Source organism: Mus caroli, chromosome 4, assembly GCF_900094665.2.
Source record: "Mus caroli chromosome 4, CAROLI_EIJ_v1.1, whole genome shotgun sequence".
NCBI classification, from domain to species: domain Eukaryota; kingdom Metazoa; phylum Chordata; class Mammalia; order Rodentia; family Muridae; genus Mus; species Mus caroli.
This window is the reverse complement of record NC_034573.1, coordinates 96,610,381-96,631,803: the sequence shown is the minus strand read 5'-3', so window position 1 is coordinate 96,631,803 and position 21,423 is coordinate 96,610,381. Positions and strand designations below refer to the sequence as shown.

General features: G+C 44.7%; 1 protein-coding gene across 5 annotated transcripts in view; it reads right to left on the bottom strand.

Moving 5' to 3' along the window:
• The window catches only part of Dab1 (DAB adaptor protein 1), an 853,780-nt gene that overhangs the window by 226,933 nt on the left and 605,424 nt on the right, over positions 1-21,423 (bottom strand). The window lies entirely within an intron of this gene.

Genomic DNA, 21,423 nt, shown 5'->3' with positions numbered 1-21,423 from the left:
GCAGCTCATGCTCAACAGATGCCTGCTCTATGAGGATGAAGACCTGAGTGAGAGCCTCAGTACCCACATCCAAGTTAGACACTGTCTACCTGTAACTCTACAACGGAGCTCAGTTGCCAGCCAGCCTGAATCCAGGAGCCTGAGGTCTAATCAGAGACAGCCTCTCAAAATGTAAGGTGGAAAGCAACTGAGAAAGACATCCAATGTCCACTTCTGACCTCCACTAGCATGTACACACATGTGCACATGAACACACAGGCATATGCAATACACACACACACACACACACACACACGCTCTCATGCATGCACATGACATGAAAGAACAAACAAGCCTGACTAGGCAACAAGGCAGACTGTACAGGAGAGGTGAAAGAGGAAAGAGGAAAGAGTAAGAAGAATGGAGGAAACATGCTCAATATACAACACATACTGTTATCAAAGTATAAAAGTAAATATTTTTAAGTGGTCTTGGAAGACAGAACACAATCACATTGACAAATTTTACTCTACTGAACTCAAAGAAGGAGAAATCAAAGCCCAAAGAAATGAAAGTGTTTTGACACGGTCACAGGAGGATAGGGAATAGATCTGAAGCTGGGCCTATGGTGCCATAGGAAAGAATTATATTTGCAGCCATGCACACCTCGTAGCTTGTAGAACTATGCATGAAGGCAAAAGCTCCTTCCCAAGCTGGCACAATCCACCGACAGGTGAAGTTTGATAATATCATCTTTGGGGTCATCCATGTTTCAATTCTTATAATGTAACCAGACAATGACTACTAAAGAATTAGAATATGTAATTAGGCAGTAACTACTGAGGAATTAAGATGTAAAAACCTAAGGGAACATCCTGTAAAAAGTTATAACAATGGGAACAAACAAGCATGGGACACTGACAGTACTGAACATTTGTCTTCAGCCCCCATCACATAGAGATCTAAAAGGACAGACTATGAAAAGTCCTTGGAGATTCCCCCACTGCCTGGGACAAAAGCCTGAACTCTCATTAAGTCTACCTAGAGCAGGATCACTTGAGAACATCTTTGAAAGATTCTCTTTCTCCCAGAGTGTAGAAGTCCCTGCGGCTTCCTGGGGCTTCTTTTTGTCCACCATTCCAGCTAAGATCCATTCATCCCAACAGTACTCATTCATTAGTTTAGTATCATATAATACATTTTTTTTACTCCACAATGCTTCCACATTCATGCTTCAACAGGGGATCCTTCTATTCCCCATTTTACATGATGATGAGAGAGGAAAAGTATCGCTGAGAGAAAGTGATTTGAGTGACAACATCCAGGTCCAGGACTGAAACTTACATCTTTCTGGATTCAAAGCTCACGTTGCTTCTGCTGTATCAGAGATCAGAGACTCTGTGATGGTGGCGCTAATGGCAGTGGTGTGTGTGTGTGTGTGTGTTCGTAGAGTTGGTACAGAATGCCCATGCATGCACACAGGGCAGTACAGCATAAGCCTGTTAGAAGAACAGTATGGTAAAATAATTAAGTTTATAGAAAAAAAATCACATGTTGTCAATAAAGACTGTGAGGCATCTAATTACCAAAATATCCCTTCCAGCCCACCTAACAAGCCATGATGAATATTAGTTTAAATACTCAACTGTCTATGACTTTTGTTTTTCCAGTGAAAGCCATTATTGCAAGAAGGAAAAAGAATGGTTTTAGGTCTGGTGGCTTGCAGGGATGCGAGGAAACTCAGTCATTTTATTGCCTTGACATTGTGGTTCATCATGGGTATCCTTAGAACTCACAGAAACGCTGAGACGTGTAGAGTTGTTCACAACTCCCTCTTATACCCAGATGGCTCCTTTAAGGACAAGCCTATTAAAACTGTCTAGCTTGCCGGAGCTAGATAATTTTGTAAAGAAGTATTTAAAGGTTTAGCGTTTTATACAACCAATCACCTGAAGTACACTAGGACAGCCAGTGAGAAGCTTAAACACACTCTTGAGGAGACACAACGAGACATCACCAGACAAGGCCATGCAACTTCTAGCCCTTGATTCTCTCACTTCAAGACTTATCAGATCCATTTAAACAGAGTGAAAAAAATTAATTAAAAAGGGTTCCACTCCATGCATTGAAATGGAAACGATGGTTTTTGCTTTTCCTTGGCTGGTCTCTGAAACACTTCTCTTCCAGCAAAGCCAGCTGGGAAGAGATTTCCCTATGTGGCGATAGCAATTTCAGCAACAGAGAACGCTGGACCATCTGTGTGACCAAGGGACCTGAAGAGGAGTAGAGATCCCTGTTCGAGGGCTGTGGTAGACGCTCCAGTCCTGAATTGTTGAGCAGAGTCGGGGATGTGATGAAAGCAAACCCACCAGCTGCCTGCCTGTCCCTCGAAGCCCTGAAGATAAAGCATAGCCACAGTTCCTCCAAAACCACAGGCCCAAAGACTGCAAAGCAGAGCTCTCTATAACTTAAGAGTACATTTAATAATAGGGGAATCTCACAGACACCCACCTCAGGATCCATTCATTTGTCCTTTTCATACTGAAAAGCTCCTATCCAGTACTGATTAATTACCAGTGCAAACCTGGCCTGCAGCCAACGTCTTCCAAGTTGATTCTGTAGCAAGGTGGATAACATTTCAGCTCAGGTAAAACCCTTCTTTCCTTGCAATCTAAGTACTGGATTAAGAACTCATAATAGCTTAACCTGAAGGACCAGAGAAGAGGTGCAGGCACTTACCTTATTTGATTCCATTGATAACAAAGATCTGTATGACTATTTTACATATAGTGAAAAAATACATTAAGAAATATTTATTTCCATGGAAAATTTTAAAAAGTAAATTTCACAATCTTAGATGGATTCAATGTATGGTTTATAGCTAAAATAAAAGCAGTCTCATGGATATATCAGATAAACACTGGACCTACTATGTGCTAGATATGAGTTCTCATGTCTTTAGCTGGACAAAGAATGATATCACATTTGTGATGTGATTTACAGTAATGATGGATATAAAATAAATAAGAGATGTTTCTGTCACCGAGAAGAAGGCATTCAACCTGGACAGTGGTGGTCTGGCATAGGCTCAGGGAGCTGAGTGAAAGTGGCCTCTCTTTAACATTATATCAACTGTAAGGTATGGCTGGGGCTTACTTTTAAATGGGAGGTAGATAGGAGCCAGTCGGGAAAATGCTTAAAACCATGCTCAAAGAACTAGACAGCAAGCGGGGCAGTGGTGGGGCATGCCTTTAATCCCAGCACTTGGGAGGCAGAGGCAGGCGGATTTCTGAGTTCGAGGCCAGCCTGGTCTACAAAGTGAGTTCCAGGACAGCCAGGGCTATACAGAGAAACCCTGTCTCAAAAACAAAACAAAACAAAAACCAAAAAAAAAAAAAAACCAAACAAAAAATATAAACAAAACAACAACAACAAAAAAGAACTAGACAGCAGCAGAGGATGGGCTTCTATGCTCTCAATAGGTGACTGCAGACAGCTCTTGCCCAAGTGAATAGGATGCATCATCAGGGGAAATGGAGGAAGAGCTAACAACTCAAACAAAGGGGCAACTACCCTCTCTTAACTACACAGCAGGAAGGCAGCATCCACTCTTTAGCACCACCCTTCTGCTGGGGGCCATATGAAGGGTGATTTCTCTGATTTCTAGGAAAGAGCTGTGAGGTGTGGAGCTCCCCCTAATGGAGGGTTTCTGCTAGTGGCCCTTCATAGAGACAGCAGCAGAGCAGGAGTCCCCAGCCTTGTGTACTGATTGCAGGGAGGAGATAGGGGCAGACCTGCTGGAGGATTGTCAGCTTTGTGGATCTCCATTCACTCAATGGGCACAACTGGAGGGATCTAAGGCTCACGCTGTAGCCCAGCTTCAGCACCACTGCCAAGGAACAGGACAGAGGAACAGGAGCCTTTTCATTCTGTTATTGAAGCGGACCTCGCAAAGACCCCGCCCCCAGCCCCAACCCCAGCCCCAACCCCAGCCCCAGCCCCAGCCCCAGCCAGAATCAGGATGCCCAAAAGGCAGTAGTAGGCAGAAAGAGGAAAGAGATTCCAGAAATGATGAGTGGCTTCAGGGGTTCCTGGGGTCATCAGGAAAGAGCCAACAGTCTTTCACAACCCACAAACAAAACAATTAAAACATTCGCTACAATGAATAAAGGACACCTGTGGTATTATCACCCTTCATCTCCGACTTGTTCATATTGTGAGTACATTTATTATTAACATAATACTTCACATTGCAAGTACATTTATTATTAACATAAACTTTCCTGTGTGGAAAAGCCCAATTGCAGCCATCCTTAGCTCCCCATATAGTTTAGTCTTTCTGATGAAAAATAATTGCTTTGTAGGGGGAGGGATGCCATGTTTGGACACCTTTAATCAGTGCACTACCTGATAGGACATTTATTAAGAATAAAACATTTCTTTTATTTTATAGCTGCACTTGTTAAGATGAGGAGGGGGGAGGGGAGCAGAAGCCTTTATCATTTCCTGATCTCGCTAGCAAATTGGCAATTTATGCACAGAATATTACAAATACTGCTGAATTATTTGAGCCTGGAATTAATTTAGAGAATCTGCCCCTTCTTGGAGTGCCCAGGGATTTGGCTTATCTTTATTTGCCGAAGGAACCATGTCACTGAAAGCAGTCCTGGGATTATTTCAAGTGAATGAATAATGAAATTGCCTAGCTTTCTAATGGTTTCCAAATTCCATGACTACCCCAGTGCGCAATGATGGGCTAGCTCATCAGTGGGCATTCACATTGTGGGTGAAGCCCACCGAAGCTCGGCACGGCAGCTTCTGTACTGAGTAATTAAAGCTAGTAAGGAAAACCTAGTGTCACCTGGGGTTACAGACTGCTGCTTTGGAAAATGGAGGAGAGATATTTCATCCTGCAGACAGCATCATTAGGGCAACACACACAAGATAATCAATTACCCAAAGCATCTATTTTTTAGAATAATTCTTCACTTGCATGAGCCCCTTTAATCACATCAGAAATCACTGATCTTGCCAGACACAAGCATATACCACACAAGACAGTAGACCTGATGGCTTTTAGAAGTGGGGAAATTCAAATTGATAGGGCAAGAATTCAAATGAACAATCTTTTTACACAAAGTTTGTTTTGCTATGTACCATGTACCATGGTTAAGCATCTAAAAATATTCCAGTCACCCACGCTGACCAACTATATAACCGAATACCACCTTATTTACTTATTTTAGTTTTTGTTAAGCTAGGGATGTTTATTATGGAAAACTTGAAAAATATAAATGCAAGACTGAAAATAAATGCTTTATCTGCAAAATCGGAGGCATGCATGTTTAATATTCAGAGTATTTTGCTCTAGCAATAATTTTTCTCTATATACACACATGAGTTTTTCTGCTCATCTTATAAGTACTCCGCCAAGTCCTTGATCACTAAGTGTGGAAATGTACATTTTTCTGGAATATAATACTTACTTGTCCACAATATAGAGTAGAAAAACCCAGGGTCTTTTTGAACTGTTGATCCCTAACAAATGGCCAAGAGATACCTCATGGATGGATAAGTAAACAACCCAATGAGTACATGCCTTTCCTTCCACAAACAGTCAAATGACAATCCGCTGCTCTAGAACATACAACCTGACCTCCATGCTGATAATTTCTGAGAGTTAGAAGGTTGAGTCAAACCTATGTATTACTATACCTGGTTAGATTTTTGACAATACAATACAAACTAGGGTCATCTGAAAAAGAGAAACTTTAATTGAGGGATTGTCCCCATCAGATTGCCTGTCGGTCATTTTCTTGGTAAATGATTGATGTGAGAGGACCCAGCCCACCATGGGCAGTGCCACCACTGGACAGATAGCACAGGTTGAACAAGCCTCTGGGAGTAGGACAATAAGCAGTTTTTTCCCACGGTTCCTGCCTCTGCTCCTGCTCTTATTGTTGCCCCGACTTCCCTCCATGATGGACTGTGATGGGGAGATGTAAGCCAGTTACATCCTTTCTTTCTCAAGTGGCTTTTGTTTGTGGTGTTTCATCACGGCATTAGAAAGTAAAGTAGGATAGAAATCATGCTAACTCTGTGTTGGACACGCAGCCTTCTGTGTCCACGGGTCCCATGCCCACACATTCAGAGGGCTGAAAATACTTGCCACAAAGGCTGTGGTGGCTGTCATGAAGAGAAACAGACCATGTATTAAAAGCACAGAACACAGCCGGGCGTGGTGGCGCACGCCTTTAATCCCAGCACTCGGGAGGCAGAGGCAGGCGGATTTCTGAGTTCGAGGCCAGCCTGGTCTACAAAGTGAGNAGGCCAGCCTGGTCTACAAAGTGAGCTCCAGGACAGTCAGAGCTATAAAGAGAAACCCTGTCTCGAAAAACCAAAAAAAAAAAAAAAAAAAAAAGCACAGAACAGTGGCTAATTGCAGAGTGTTTGCACTGAATGAGGTATGACAGAGATTATGGGAAGCACACAAGAAATTATGTGTACACACTCGGCCATTTTATGTAAGGGACTTTAGCATCCAGAAGACTCTTCTGTGAAACCCGAGCAACACGTGTGTTACCACGCCAATGGTTAATATCCAGATCCTTTGTTATTATGTTAAACAAATCAAAATATATCTTTAAAAGTCCTCAAGCGTCTTCCGTGTCTACAGATATCAGAACCAAGCTCTGCATACCCACAAGCCCCACGCAGAACATTCCTGATAATTCTGTTGAACTGCCATCTCAAGGCATTAAAATAAAGAGCTGTAAATATCTCCTGATTAAATATTAACCTTAAGATATGAAATGACTGTTCAGAGGTTGCGTCTGACTGACTTGCTCTAATGTGCCACTTATGAAATGTGTATCTTAAATCAGCAGTGAAGTGAAACCAACATCATTAATACCACAAAAACCCGGGAGCTTCTATATGCGTGATCTTTCCTGGTGTGTTATTAACAGCCCACCCCTCCCCATGCTAGACAGCACAACCACCCGGCATTATCCTCTATTACTTTAAAGGCAATTTGATATTTCACATCCAAATTAATGGTTACTCTCTAAAGTCTTATTAGGCTTAATTACTTCTCCTTCCCACATCCTCCCTTCTCTCTACACATCCTTTCCTTAAATGATGCTCAGTAGTTCGAGGTATAGTCAGAGATCACATAAGCAGCTCAGCTGTGGATGTGGAAGACACTAAAGGTGGGATCTTGAAGCCAAATTTAAGAGGAAAGTCTCTGAGAGGGCCACGTAGGTCATTACAAACATCTGGTTAAGAGAAAAATAAACTTCAGGGCAGTTCTGCCTGACTCATTGGGACCTTCTCAGTGCCACGTCCAGCATCTCTTTCTCACACAAAGGTTCTCAGGAGCCACCTTAGCAACAGCTCTCACACATTTAGCCCCAGCTTTTCAGATTCTCACCCCATACTCACAGGCTTTGTTCTTCAGGTTCCAACCCTTGAATGGAGTGAAGAGCTCTGTATTCGTTCCTTCCACATCAAAACTCCATGAAGAAATATGTCTGCCACTCAGTCTGCTGCTTCTTAAGGTAAGACCTAGCTTCCTTCAAATGCCCCTTGCCCTCCAAGGTCCTGCTGATAAATTCTCAGCCAGTTGCCTCCATTTTCCAGAGCAGGCACCAGTAGACAGTCTCCTAGCCACCCAGCTCCTTGGAACTGTTCTGACTCTGCAGTGCTAATACCATGGACCACAAAATAGTAAGGCTCAGTATCCAAGTGGCTCAGGGATGCACCTAGCCATGTTCTTCAATTCTTTACCAGCAACCAAACACAAGGATCTGGTATCCTCAGAATACCTTTCCTATTTACACTCTGATTCCCTGATAAGATAGTATCCTTTTCTCTAACAGTCGTCATTATTCTGAGCTCTGCTTTTCCACACAACTAAAACTTCCTTTGGGAAAGAAGCAGACTTAGAGCCCTGTCTAGTTAGTATCCATGGCTCTACCTCTTACAAACAGACTGTCTGACTCCACCATTCCCGGGTGCCTCCACAGCGCTCAATCCAGTTCTCACAATGTGTTCCACTAGGGAGTCTGAAGTTCAGAGTACTGACTCCATGCAGCCTGATGCAAAGCTCAAAAGAAAGTCTAACAACGGTTTTATGTATCCATGGTGCACAAGCTACAAACATCACTTTTACAGCAGCTCAGTAACCTTTATCAGTCCCGTGTTACCATTCCATGTTAGAGATGCAGAAACTATGATCAAGGCTTGGACCTGATTCAGATCTCTGTGCACAGGTCTCATGCCCTTTCTACCTCTAGTCATTTCTCTAGTTTTCTCAAGGTCTGTGACACCAGAAGACTGAAGTCGCTTCTGCGGAGTAGAAATAAAGTGTCAAGAGGGCTTTCTTCACACTAGGGGCTCCAGTAGGCATCTGTTTCTGTTGGCTGCAGGTATTTCTTGATCATTTCTCAGCCCAAATACTCAGTATGTGACCAGAGTCCTCCCTACTCCCATCCCATAATCCAATTAGGTACCCTCTCCACCCACCTCCTGGGGAACCTCCCCATCCCAGGACCCTCCCAGGGAATCTTCCTACCCCTTACAGCACCAACCCTTCATCCTCCAAGGAACTGTTTTTACCCCTCTACCCTCCCTGGGACCTGTCACACCCCATCATCTTCCCAGGGAGCCTCCCACCTCACGAGGCTACCAGTGACCTTCCCTGATCCTATCACCTCACCACCATCACAGGAACTCTTCCTTCCCACCTCCTTCCTCCCTGGGAACCTTCTGATCCCATCTCAGGGGCCCTTTCAAACCCCACTCCATCTTCCCAGAGACCTCTCCCTCTCTACTCCTCTCCTAAGGACTATCTCCACCCCACCACCCTCCCAAGGACCTGCCCACCATCTGTCCCACCCCACTATCTTCCCAGGGAACCTCTCCACCCTGACAGCCTTCCAGGGATGCTCCCCACTCTGTCACCCTCTCAGAGACCCTCCCACCACGGCCATTTCCTTTCTCACTGCAGAGAATAGACAAGCTCGCTCTAGCTCTCTCCTGCCTTCTTCAGGACTCCTCCTCTGCAGGCTGCTCTCTGTAAATTCTTTCTCCTCTGCTCCCCAAAGCTGTTTGTCCTTCTCTTCAGCACTGACATGATGGCTTCAGTGAGCTTTTCTCCCAAATGGCTTTCCTCATCCACAAGCTCTGTTACTTTCTCCCCTTGTAATTATTCTACATTTTTGTACTTTGAACTACATTTACCATCTGCTAGCCCAATTACGCAAATGATGCCAATCCTTCTGAATCTGGTTAAATTGTTCGACAGGATTTGCTCACCCCTCACTTCTAAAATCATCTGTGAACCTGGATGTGAAGGGGAGGGGGGTCATAAATAGATAGAGTGGGGAGTGGGGGGTCCGCGTGGGGAGGATGTCATGGTGAGGATATGAGTACAGCCCAGCCCTGTGGGGGAGTGAGTTCTGTGTCTCTATCCCCAGGAGCCAGAGAGTTAACTGTGTCAATCCAAATGTGCGGGTTCAGCACCTTTGATGTCTCATTTTCTCATGCTACAAAAAGATGAATTCTGCCTTCTCGCCTCCTTGGAAGATTTTTTTTTTTGTGAGGATTAACGAGATGGGTTTGATTAAGCACCTTGGAGAGAAACACTGCATAGATCATTGCATCTGGATCACGCTACCCAGGAAGCTGCTGTGAAATAGGAACCGCAAGGCTCCCTGTGCAGTGCCCCCAGTGTACCTTTCAATCCTCCCTTTGCCTGGATGGGGTCTTTGCTGCCCCGAGGCCACTGTCTGACCTCTTTGGATTCATTGACCATTCAGCGAACTATAGGAAGGGGCAGCTGGGGAAAGAGAAAACAGGTTCTCAGAGGCCTCACAGCTTAGGGGGGAGGCAGAGCAGAGGTGAAGGAAATAGCAGAGACCTATGGGATGAGAGGTGAGGAAGGATCTAGAAGGCTTGAGGCTTTTCTGGTTCCTCATAAGCAGAAGCAGGAAGGCAGCACGAGACAACAGAACAGTACAAAGGTGCTCAGAGCAGTACCCAGGGGAAGAGGCATAAGGTGGGCATTGCATAGGCCATGATGGAACTGAGAGTAACAGTATAGTATAAACTGCCTATCTTAGGAACCCTGCCCTCTGTTATGGCTGCTGTGGATACCATATCACCAAATGAATGAGAACAGAGAGAAATAACAGGGCTCTCAGAGTCTACCTGCTCTCCAGATGATGGTGTTGTCTTCTCTTCCACATCTTGTTCTTTTTGGTTATTTTTGCAAATTTCTTCCTGATTCCAACTGTTAGTTTAGGATTGAAACCCTGCCAAGACTTCCAGAATGCTGTGTCAGTGAGAGTCCCGGTCATATTGATCACTCTGCCAGGCATCAGGCTCACCCACTTGCTCTGCATAGAACCCTTCAACCCTTCATCCCACAAACTCAGCCAGAGGCCAAAGCTCAGACATGCGGTGCTAAAGATGATGCATGCCCCTCCTCTCCTACAGGGAGCATCAGTGGATCTACATGATCCAGCGTCTGCCTAACAGTAAAGGGAGGTAGTGGGGGGATGCTTGCCGGGCTCCTGGTGATGAGCATATCTTCTGCATGCATGGATTCACTGACGCTTCAGATTCACTCTAGAGGAGATGATCTCTAGACACACCCACTTAATCCATGAGAAAACTGAAGATCCGTGTGCTCCCACTTTACCTAGTTATTCAAGTGCCCAGAATTTCTAGTAAAGTGCAGAGCCCCAATTCAAGCTTATGTCACTCTGAGTCAAAGCCCAGGATCTGAAGAATAGACTGAGTGTCACCTGTCTATTCCATCGGCTGAAACTCGCAGACCCTGGGGCTACGGAGTACAGAAAAAGGTCTTCAACGGATTCTCTAGCGCAAACCTACCATAGTACAGACAGGCCAAAAGATGTCTGGGCATACACCTAAGGTCGCAAAATAGACTTATTCCACACTCAAAGGACTTCACCATGCATTCACTCCCATTGCCCCGGTTCAGGCCTGTAATCATCTGTTTTCTCCACAGAATGGAATTATGTTTAAATAGTCAGAGCCTGGGAAGAGCTGGCCTGGGCTCCCATGCTGGCTCTGCCATCCTGTTATTCAACTTAGATTAATTTCTCTGTGCCTCAGGTTCTCCCCCATTTCATGGTAACAGCCATCAGATGATGATTCTTGGTTTCTGTGTGTTCATGAGGAAACACATGTGTGTTGGTATACCTGCACATGTATGTGGCACGTACAGAGGGGTCAGAGAATAACAGTCAGTGTCATCTTTTGGGGATGTCTCATTGACCTAGCGCTTATAAAATAGCATAGCCTGTCTGGTCAGCAAGTCCCAAAGACTTGCCTGGCTCCACGTCACTAGCCCTGACATTATAAGCACCACCATTTTTTGTTGTTTTGCTTCGTTTTGTTTTTGGATGAAGGTACTAAGGATTGAGTTCATGCCCTTCTACCTGCACAACAAGCACGCACTTAGCCAACAGAGCCATCTCTCCAGGCCTTATCACACTGCATTTTGAGCCAATTAAATTACTGAAAAGACATGTACCAGTGGCTAGTCCAAACTAAGCACTCACTAACCGTAACATTTATGACCACAGACTCCAACCCTCTCAGTTCATGCATATAAACCAGCCACCAGGCTTCGGGAGCAGCCCTGTCTTCTACTTCAGGCTTTGTAAGAAACAAGTCAGACTGGAGTTAAGTTTTCATACTTGAAAACGAACTTCTTTGGAGTCTGACATATTTTTCTCTGCTATACCCGTATAGTCCCCTTATCTACCCAATGACTAAATAGCATTTGTTTCATACAATGATGGTGGTAGCTACAGAGTACTCTCTCTCTTTACCCTCTAACCCCACCTGCACAGCAGGCATTGACTTTCTTTCCAACAGCACAATAGTTTATAAAAGTAACAAGAGAAGTGCTTACCTCAGTACTCTCAAAATCAATCAATCTGTTTCTGTCTCTGTCTCTCTGACTCTGTCTCTGTCTCTGTCTCTCTCTCTCTCTCTCTCTCTTTCTCTCTCTCTCTCCTTGTAGAGGAAAAGCCACCATGATGAAGAGATCAGAAAGAGAGAGAACAGGACCCTGGCTCAATCAGACCACTTGAGACCAGGACTTGTCTCTGACCTCAGAACTGATGACAGCCCAGTACCCTAATGTCACTGCCCTGTGTCACCTTGCTTACAACTGAAATCCTCCAATCAGGAATGCCTTCATTTGCTTGTTCAGGTTAGAAGGCATCCAGTTGTGTACGTATAGGTACATACGGCCCACATGAGGACTACTCTATAGTGGCAACAACGTGCACTGCTGGTTCAGAGTCACATGAGATGCTATGACATTGTGGCCTTCCCGTTATACTAAGTGAACCTGTGTCTTCTTCTGCTCTGGTATGAAGGATGAATTCATTCACCAAAGCCTCTGTCACAGTTCCCACTGGTGATTGTGAACGCCATGAAGGTGATGATTATGTCTATTTTGGTGCATCGGAAGAATCTAGAACTTGTCGTTTGTGTGCCTATTTTTGAGGAGGGGGGAGCCTGCTTCCACAAAGGAACCTACAAAAGCACCCTTTTCAGTGCCTCACACATGAGGTCTCAAGTCACCTAATGGCTAGCAGTAAATGAAGTACGAGATGTCATGAAAATGACTTCCACTGAAGCATTGTCAAGGGTCTGTCTGCAAAACAGCAATCATACCACACAAGTCACATAACTAAGTAAACATTCAAAAACACTTCTCCAAGTGATGTATGCAGTGAAAGGGCTACCTGTCATTGCTCCCGTGTATGTAAAGACAGAAATAACAATATTCATTCATCCTTTGTGCTCAGGTCTATTCTACCTGCACTGGACACTGAAAATAAACCAGGCTAAGCCATCATCCCTACAGAATGTACAGATTAGCAGAGTTTGAGGAAAATAAGAGTCCATTGAGGGCTCCTAGCCAGGTATTAGGGGAGGCAGGACCTTCAAACATGTGGAATCCTGGACCACAAGTGAGAACTAGAAAAGGGACATGGGCACCGGTATTCCAGTTGCACCAGTGAAGCCGCTGAGGCCTGGGCAGATGAAACTACTTACTTGAAGTAGCAAAAACCACCTCTGAAGCAGGCCTTTTGGGCTGGGATCACATGACAAGTGACCAAAGGGCAAAGCAAAGGGAAGACTGCCTGTCACAGAAATTCTCTTATCAACCTTGAGTGCCACGATTAATACTCTCGATCAGAACTTCAGGACCCTAGGTCCAAGCTTCAGCCCTAGATGTCATCCCCAGAGCTACCCACAAAGATAAAGATCGATAGATAAATCACCAAGCCTACATGTTAGAACAAGTCTGCAGTCAGGCCCCTAAAAAGGAATGCATTGTTAATAACAGGCAAGACCCCATAGGAATTTTTCTTTTGCTCCTGCTGCTTCTTCCTCCTCCTCCTCTTCTTCTGTCTCCTCCTCCTCCTCTTCTTCCTCCTCTTCCTCCTTCTCCTCCTCCTCCTCCTCCTCTTCTTTCTTTAAGTTGTCAGTAGTTTTAGTCTTACTTCCTTTCTGCTGTCAACCAGGACTCTTTATAGGGAAAACATTTGCATGTGTAAGAGACTTATTTGCATCCAGTCTCCCCTGCTGGGGCTGGACTAGCCTTTGTAAGGTATTAAACTTAAAATAAGAAATGTGATCTAGAGAAAGCAGAGCTCTATTGCTGATGAAGTAGCCCCCATATAAGACCCTCCCCAAACACACTACCCTCCCCCAACACACCACCCTCCCATCTCTGCTCACATCCAGATTCTGAAAGGAAAGACCCTTTGGAAAATGCTTTCAGATCCCGGGACTATGGCTCCCAAGAGCCAAGACTGATGACACATGATGACACCTTTCCACGCCACCTCAGAGACAGCACACTTGAGCCAAGTGTGGTAAGCCAAGCAGAACTCATGAGCTTGCCTAGTGCACTCGATATAAGGTGGGCCTCTGTAAGTCTTCTCCCCCAAGAAGCTCAAGGACTGAGTGACTAGGGAGCATCATATGAGTGTCTCCTAAGGTCACTGGAACACCTTTAGGTCTACATTCCATCAATTGCAGAATAAGATAATACATTTTCACTCAATTTTGTGTGACAAATGAAATTGTATATATAAAATGCTTCATCACCTAGTCAAAGCTTCTCAACAGAACTAGAAATGGTTTCCATGGTGATGGTGATGGTGATAATGGGACAGTAGAAGTACCATGCTAGGTATGTCAGAGATGAAGTCAGTGAGAAGCTGGGAGAAAAACTCTGTCAGTGCAAAGTGACCGGAAGAGCTGCAGTTGGGCTGGAACTCCACAGAAACTAAAAAAAATGATGGGTGGGCCGGATACCATTGACAGAGATCCAGCTTCTATGCCAGCAATTGTCACTGGGTTGCCTGTATCATCTGTTACATATTGGCTATGGTTTTCACCTGAAGAAACTGGGACTCTAATGTGCTTGGATGACTTACTCAAGGTCACATTTGATGGTGGAGTCTGGATTCAAATTCATTTGCCCCATGCCAAATGTGAGGCAGCACAGAAATGATGGGGACAGGAAGCAGAAATCGGTCAGGCATTTTAGGGCAGCAAACACAGAAACAGCAATTCTGGTTTATGTTCTTGCCCAGAAGCCAGAAATCCTTGGTTCTATTAGGAATCCTGTTTGTACCAGAAGCCAGGAATGCCCAAAAGATTTGGAGGGGCTCTGGTCCCTGGTCTTGTTTCCCATTTTCTTTCTCCTGCTTTCATAAAATGTTAAATGACCACCATTCTCTGGAAGCAGTAGGTGTAGATGCAGCCAAAACAGAAAGGCACCTGGACAGGGTAGACAGGCCAACTGAACTGACCTGCTTACCTCCCGTGCATACCTTACTACCCCAGTTTCTGCTGGGAGTCCTATATAGTCTCTAGACTGACAGTTTTATGGTACCCCCATCTCTGGACCCACTCCTGACCTAAGGGGCTCTCCTTGCTTGCTTTCTCCCAAGCTCCTACTTACAGCCCTCTGATAAATCAGATGGAAACTAACCCTTCCGTGGTCTATAAACTTCACCTTTGAGTTTATGAGACACAGACCTGGAGCCACCAACTCAGAGGAATCTCTATGTGGCTGGAAGCTCCCGGCATCCTCACTCTGAAGTTAACCCAAGATTGAGGCAAGACAGCCTGGATCCTTCTCAAGCACTCTCCATTTTCACCTCATTTCGAAAGGACAAAAGGAATTATTGAGATACGAGAAGAAGAAAGAGAAGCCTCAAATTAGCAGGAAAGAAAGAAAACTCCAGCAAAATTCATAACTATTTAAGGTTTCTCTCTCTCTCTCTCTGCCCACATATAAGCCTGCAATTTGCTAAGACTCACACCAGAAACCCCGCTTACAGAACAAGGACATGTGCTAAGGCTTTTGTTCAAATCTAGGGACTCCTGGATTTTTTACCTTATCAGATTAAAATCCCATCCAAGGCATCTCTGAAACTGTACTCCAGCCACACTTACCAGAGCAGAGAGTAAAAGGAAAGGACAGAAGCTTCCGGAAAGAAAAGGGTTTCTTAGCAACTTTTGGAAATAGAACTTGAGAGCCTTTGGAAATAGAACTTGGGAGGCACCGAAATGGTATGCTTGGCTGGTGGCAAGACACACTTTATTGTGATGCACCCTTTAGGAGCCTATACAGTTGGGTATATCGCACTTTGGGTTTTCGTGCTCCCACCCCTCCCACCCCCATAAGGCTGCAACCACTTTCTCAGGTGTGCTTTTATTCTCTGTGAGAGTTCCTTTCTTAAAAAGCTCAATAGAACCCCCTACGTATGCTTCAGGCACCCCAATTTGGCTGGAATCCCGGTCTCTAAAAGACTAAGGGAATTCTTTGCGCTGCTGAAGATGGGAGCATGCCCCCATGCTTCTGCCTGCTGGTGCTTCTTTATGTAGATAGACTATAGCACACCAGCCAACTGTAGTATCAGGAAGCAGACTCCCAAGAGAACTCAAACCTCTGAAAGAGTTCTTAGCCTGGGAGGACACCTCCAATGCTCCCCGGCTCTAGTGTGTGTGTGTGTGTGTGTGTGTGTGTGTGTCTTTTGCATATGGTATATACTGTATTTGGTAATTTTTTACTTTACCTCCCCAAGCCAACAGAACACAGAAAAAAAAAGCTTCCATTTTTCTTTTCTGTACTTCCTGCTATCTGTAATTCTCATTATACCACCTAAAATAGAACCAACTCAACACACAAGATATTTATTGTTTTTCGTTTTATCGATGTGTCTCAACTGGAAGGATTCTAGCTACATGGACACTTTAATAAACAAAAGAGGAAACCTCTCTGCCTGTGTAGAACCCCACTCCATGATGGAATACAGCTAGCCAATGAAATACATAGTGAGGGAAAACTCTGCTGCCCCCTGCGCACGGAGGGTGGGGGAGGGGATGGGCGCCGCTTCTGACCTGCTTCTGTCCCCTTCCCCATCTGACAATGGTCATATTTTCTAATCACGAGCTTCCCAGTGGCACTGCAATTTCCTTATGCAGATCCCTGGTATTAGATGCTCTTGCTATTTCAGCCTTGAAGAGAATGTGATTATAAAATCATCTGCCCCATTTTGTGGAAAGGGAATCTTAGGGGCACAGGTGTCATGTATTTTAAACAAGACTGAGCTCTTAAGAGGAAGGACAGGATGGAGGCCAGATCCTGGAAGGAGATCTACAGACATCCCCATCCCTTAACCCTCTCTTTCTGGACATTCATTTTCACTGGATGAAAGAAAGCTCAGCTTCAGTTTGTCATTTCTCTGACATTTTGAGGCCCCAGACTTAGCATCCCTTCTGATCAGCCACTTGGCGCCTATAGAACCAACTCGGCTGTCACTATCAACAAGCCACCTTGGTAACAGAAAGTCAACTGCTAACCTATGTGTATTTCCTCTTTTAGTTGCCAAGTTTTCCTCTAGCTCCATTGGCTTCTCCAGAACAACCATTAGAAGAACATGGCATTCATGCATTAATTTCATTTTAGATAAAATAAAATAGACCGGGAAGACAGCAGAGTGGCCAGAGTTCATGCAAACAATTAAGGGCAGAGCTAGTGGAAGGGTACCGGAGGGAACCAGTGGGCTTCCTTCTCCTTGTGAGCCATTCCCAAGGCCTCGAGGGACCACATAAGTGCTCCAAAGAGCTCATCCTATGCCTCATACGCCTTCTAGTCTCCTGTGAGTCAGCACAGCCGATACAGTTCTAATTTTCATGCGCCTCAGTGGTGCAGGATGTACGTTCTTGTATGACAGCCTGTAAAATCTATTTATGGAGCTAATTGTCAGTTTTCATGACTGACAGGCACACAGTGCTTTGACTACTCAAGCTAATGTGCCTGTATCTGACATTTTAAATAGAACACTCTCTGTCCCCACTCCTTGTTCCTTTAGGAAGTAATTTGAGATAGCAGGTATTTTTATAATCATATATCTTTAATTATATCTACACAATTGTCAGAGATTAATGATTTCCTCAATCTGGCTCCTCTTACAGGAGAATTTGGAACTCATGAGACACGAGAAAGGGGAAAAAAAAAAGAAACCCAAGATGGATGCTGTCAGTTAACAAAGACGTTCCTGAGCACGGTGGCTTGGCTTTAGTCAAGTTTGAGTTCTCACTATAGATTAATTTCATACGACATTTCTATGAATTATTGAGAGTGCAGCACTCATGTGGATGGTAAACAACTGGATCTATACATGTAAACCAATAAGAAAGCATGTGACAGCCAGTAAGCGAGCTGCTGTGTAACTAGTCCCCAGTCTCCAGAGAAATCAGTAGCAATAGGTCCCACATGGTATGTGTACACTTTGACCCCCCACAAAGCAAATGTTACCTTCCTATGTAAACAGACTCAATTCAGGAGCACAGGGGTCAGAGAAGACTTCAGAAAGAATTCCATCCAGCTCTGTTGCTTGGTGCCCCAATTCCCACAGCAGTAAAACTCATTGAAAGAAGGCTATCAAGGGCCAAGTCTAAGGCAGCCCAGAGGCGCTCACTAGAAGGAGGTCCTGGACTGAGGGTCTCCCAATAAATACAGAGGGAATAAAAATGCAGGATTAAAGCATTACAAGCAATTGAAGGAAGCCTTGAAGTGGTGCCGGCATGCTGCCACAGGGTAAGGTGGCAAGGATCTGAGCTCTTCAATAACCAGGCACATGTTGTGGTTAAACTATTTTCTCTTTCATCCCCAGTGAGATGGGATTCCTATTTTCCCTTGTGAGCATCACATGGTATCTGGCTTTGTTTCCTGTGGCTGCCTCACCTCCACAGCTCTGCTTCTAGAATTCCATGTTCCAACATTCCTAATTTCCTCCTATCTCCAAGAAATACCTAATTCCTAAATACTTAATGCCTGTGCCTTCCCTTTGTTCCCATCTGTTGGGTCAAAGACTAACATTGTCTAGAAGGCTCTCTTGAGCTCCTTGCAAAATGGGGGACTCCCTTTACCAGCAGGGCTTCTCCTCTGGTCTTTTCTGGGGAGCCTTAAACCCCCATCCTCTACCTGTGGAACATTGAAGAGCCCTGGTGAGATTACAGGTTCAACTTCCCTTCTCCTGATAAGAACCTGTCCAAAAAGCACCTGTAATTTCTGGCATGTCTCTCCATGCATTCACTCTAATTAAAGTTGAGCTGCTCCTCTCTGAAGCTGATCCTGGTAGTCATTTCCATAGGAAGGCCCATTCTTCCAACTCTATTCCTTTGTCCATCCTTGTTGGCAGGTGACCAAGAGCCCTGAGGGAGAAGAGAGGGCCACACCCATTGATTTGCATAAGTAGTGCCCACATCATTCCCTTGGGAAATCTTCTCTGATCACCCAGCTGCATCTGTCAATTACCTTTACAAAGTTGCTTATCACAAGGGATGTGTTGCCTATGCCCATGCCCAGTGTCTTAGGAAAGTGACATATTTTATATCTGCAGGACCATGGGCATGTAATATGAACCATACTTTGTAAATTGTAATAGAAGAAGCCACCATTAAGTGAATGGCCCCTTGCCAGGTTGCCTAGGGGCATTCTGTTAACTGCCAACCTCCATAAGAGCACAAAATACACACAGTCTAAATAAATATATGGCTCAACTGTCCAGTAACCCAATCTGGGGTCAACGAAAGACATTATTAGCCCTTTAAACAGTGTACAGGCCAAATAATAGCCCTAGAAAGATATTGAAAATCCACATTGGAAAAAGAAAAAAACTGTCTTTACAGCTGCAATTAAAATATGGATCTTGGGGCTGGTGAGATGGCTCAGTGGGTAAGAGCATCCGACTGCTCTTCCGAAGGTCCAGAGTTCAAATCCCAGCAACCACATGGTGGCTCACAACCATCCGTAACAAGATCTGGCGCCCTCTTCTGGAGTGTCTGAAGACAGCTACAGTGTACTTACATATAATCAATAAATAAATCTTTAAAAAAAAATATGGATCTTGGGATCATTCTCTCCTCTTCAGGTAGCCTGAGATCCAATGTCAAGTATACCCTAAGAGACACAGAGGGGAAAACTAACTAAAGACAGAGGTCAAAGCTAAGGACTGGCAGTGGTCACCATAGTCTGAAGAAGGCAAGGGCAGATTCTACAGAGCTGCCACCTGGAGTTCAACCTTGCCAAAACCTTCAAGCCTCCAGATCCATGTCATTCTGAGTGGACAAGCCTGGGGTCATTTGTTACAGTGGCCTTAGATAAATACTGAGATAGGAAGCATTCTCTCTATGGTATGTAGCTATTCTATAACAAAGGTGAGGCGTAGACCTGGGTGCCTCCTGTCCCCACAGCCTTGGGCCTCCCAGGGCAGCCTTTGCAGGGAACCTTCTAGCATCCTGCTTGTATCCAAGTTTCTGACACATGCTGATACCTACCTACCTCTGAGTTTTTCAAAGTAGTTTCAGGTGATCATGACACACAGTGATGGTGACAACTATGGGGCTGAGATGCCCTGTAGGAGTCCCTCTCTGAGGCATGCATTATGTAACCCAGAGGGCACATTAGAAATATGAGCCAGATCCAAACTTAAAATCCAAATGCTGCCTTTCCACCGGCATCCCAAGCTCCCCACACTGCATGGTGGGGAGTGAGGGATGGGAAACAATTAAACATAAGAGTGGGTTTTAACCACCACCATTCCAACTCCCAACAGGGTTTATTAAATCATTTATAATTCCACAAAGCTGAGGTAAATATTTAATATTTGATTCCTAATCCATAAATATTTACACACCGGGATTTCTCCATGTTCGACAAGCCCACTAGAGGGTTTGTACTTTTAGCAAGTGTGACTAATGAAACCTTATGATTCCTGCCCCTAAGCAAGAGCATCTGGCTCCAGGAACTATGGCAGAGGGAACCATCTGTGTTCACCCAGAGTGAGCCACAATCAGAGACGTGGCCAAGGATTCAGCTCTGGGCAACCACTCTGGGGAAGGAGGAGAGAAGAAACAATGGCAGAGAAAGCACAGACCAAAATTATCACCCTCCAAAAATAAAGCCCAACAAAAACCAACCAACCAACAACAACAAGAAAAACAACCTGTTGAAGCTGCTGAGAAATAGGAGGAAATGGGTGGTGACAGCCATACAGGGTGTACATCCCAGGGGCGGCTATGACATTTTGTATTTGTGAAAGTTATGGCAATTAAGATTTCACGGGCCCATGGGGCTGGTGAGATGGCTCAGCAGGTAAGAGCACCCGACTGCTCTTCCAAAGGTCCTTAGTTCAAATCCCAGCAACCACATGGTGGCTCACAACCATCCGTAATGAGATCTGATGCCCTCTCCTGGTGTGTCTGAAGACAGCTACAGTGTACTTACATATAATAAATAAATCTTTAAAAAAAAAAAAAAGATTTCACGGGCCCTTCAGTAGTGAAAGTATTGGCACCAGGAAAACCCATGCAACTCTCCCTCGAGGAGTGTTGGGATGATGTTGACAGAGCCTTTCAACTTATCCAAACCCTGGTGTGGAGAAACAGTGGGTTAAGCTCACTTACTTCCTTAAGGGTCAAGTGTGTAGCAACTAGCCAAGAGACAAAAAGTGAAACATCAGGATCCTTCCCCAGGAAGGAAGCGGCTTTTTGATAATAAAACAAGAGCCAGCACTCCTAGACATACTGTGCGCTGTGCCCTCTGATGGTGTTTACACACCTAGTCTAATTCCAAATCCAGATTGCAGTGGGGAGGAGGGCAGAAATATGGGGTTCTGGGTGTTAAGGAGTCTCTCCAAGGTTCTAGTTCACAGATACTGTAGGGCTAGGTTTCAAACACTGAGGATCCACCCCCGGAGATCCAGTCAGACAAAATGAGCCCTGGTCATTTATTCAGAGGGAATTTAAAGCAGAGAACATTCACAATGGCATTGAAAAGGCTAAAAGCCAGGGAAGGAGGAC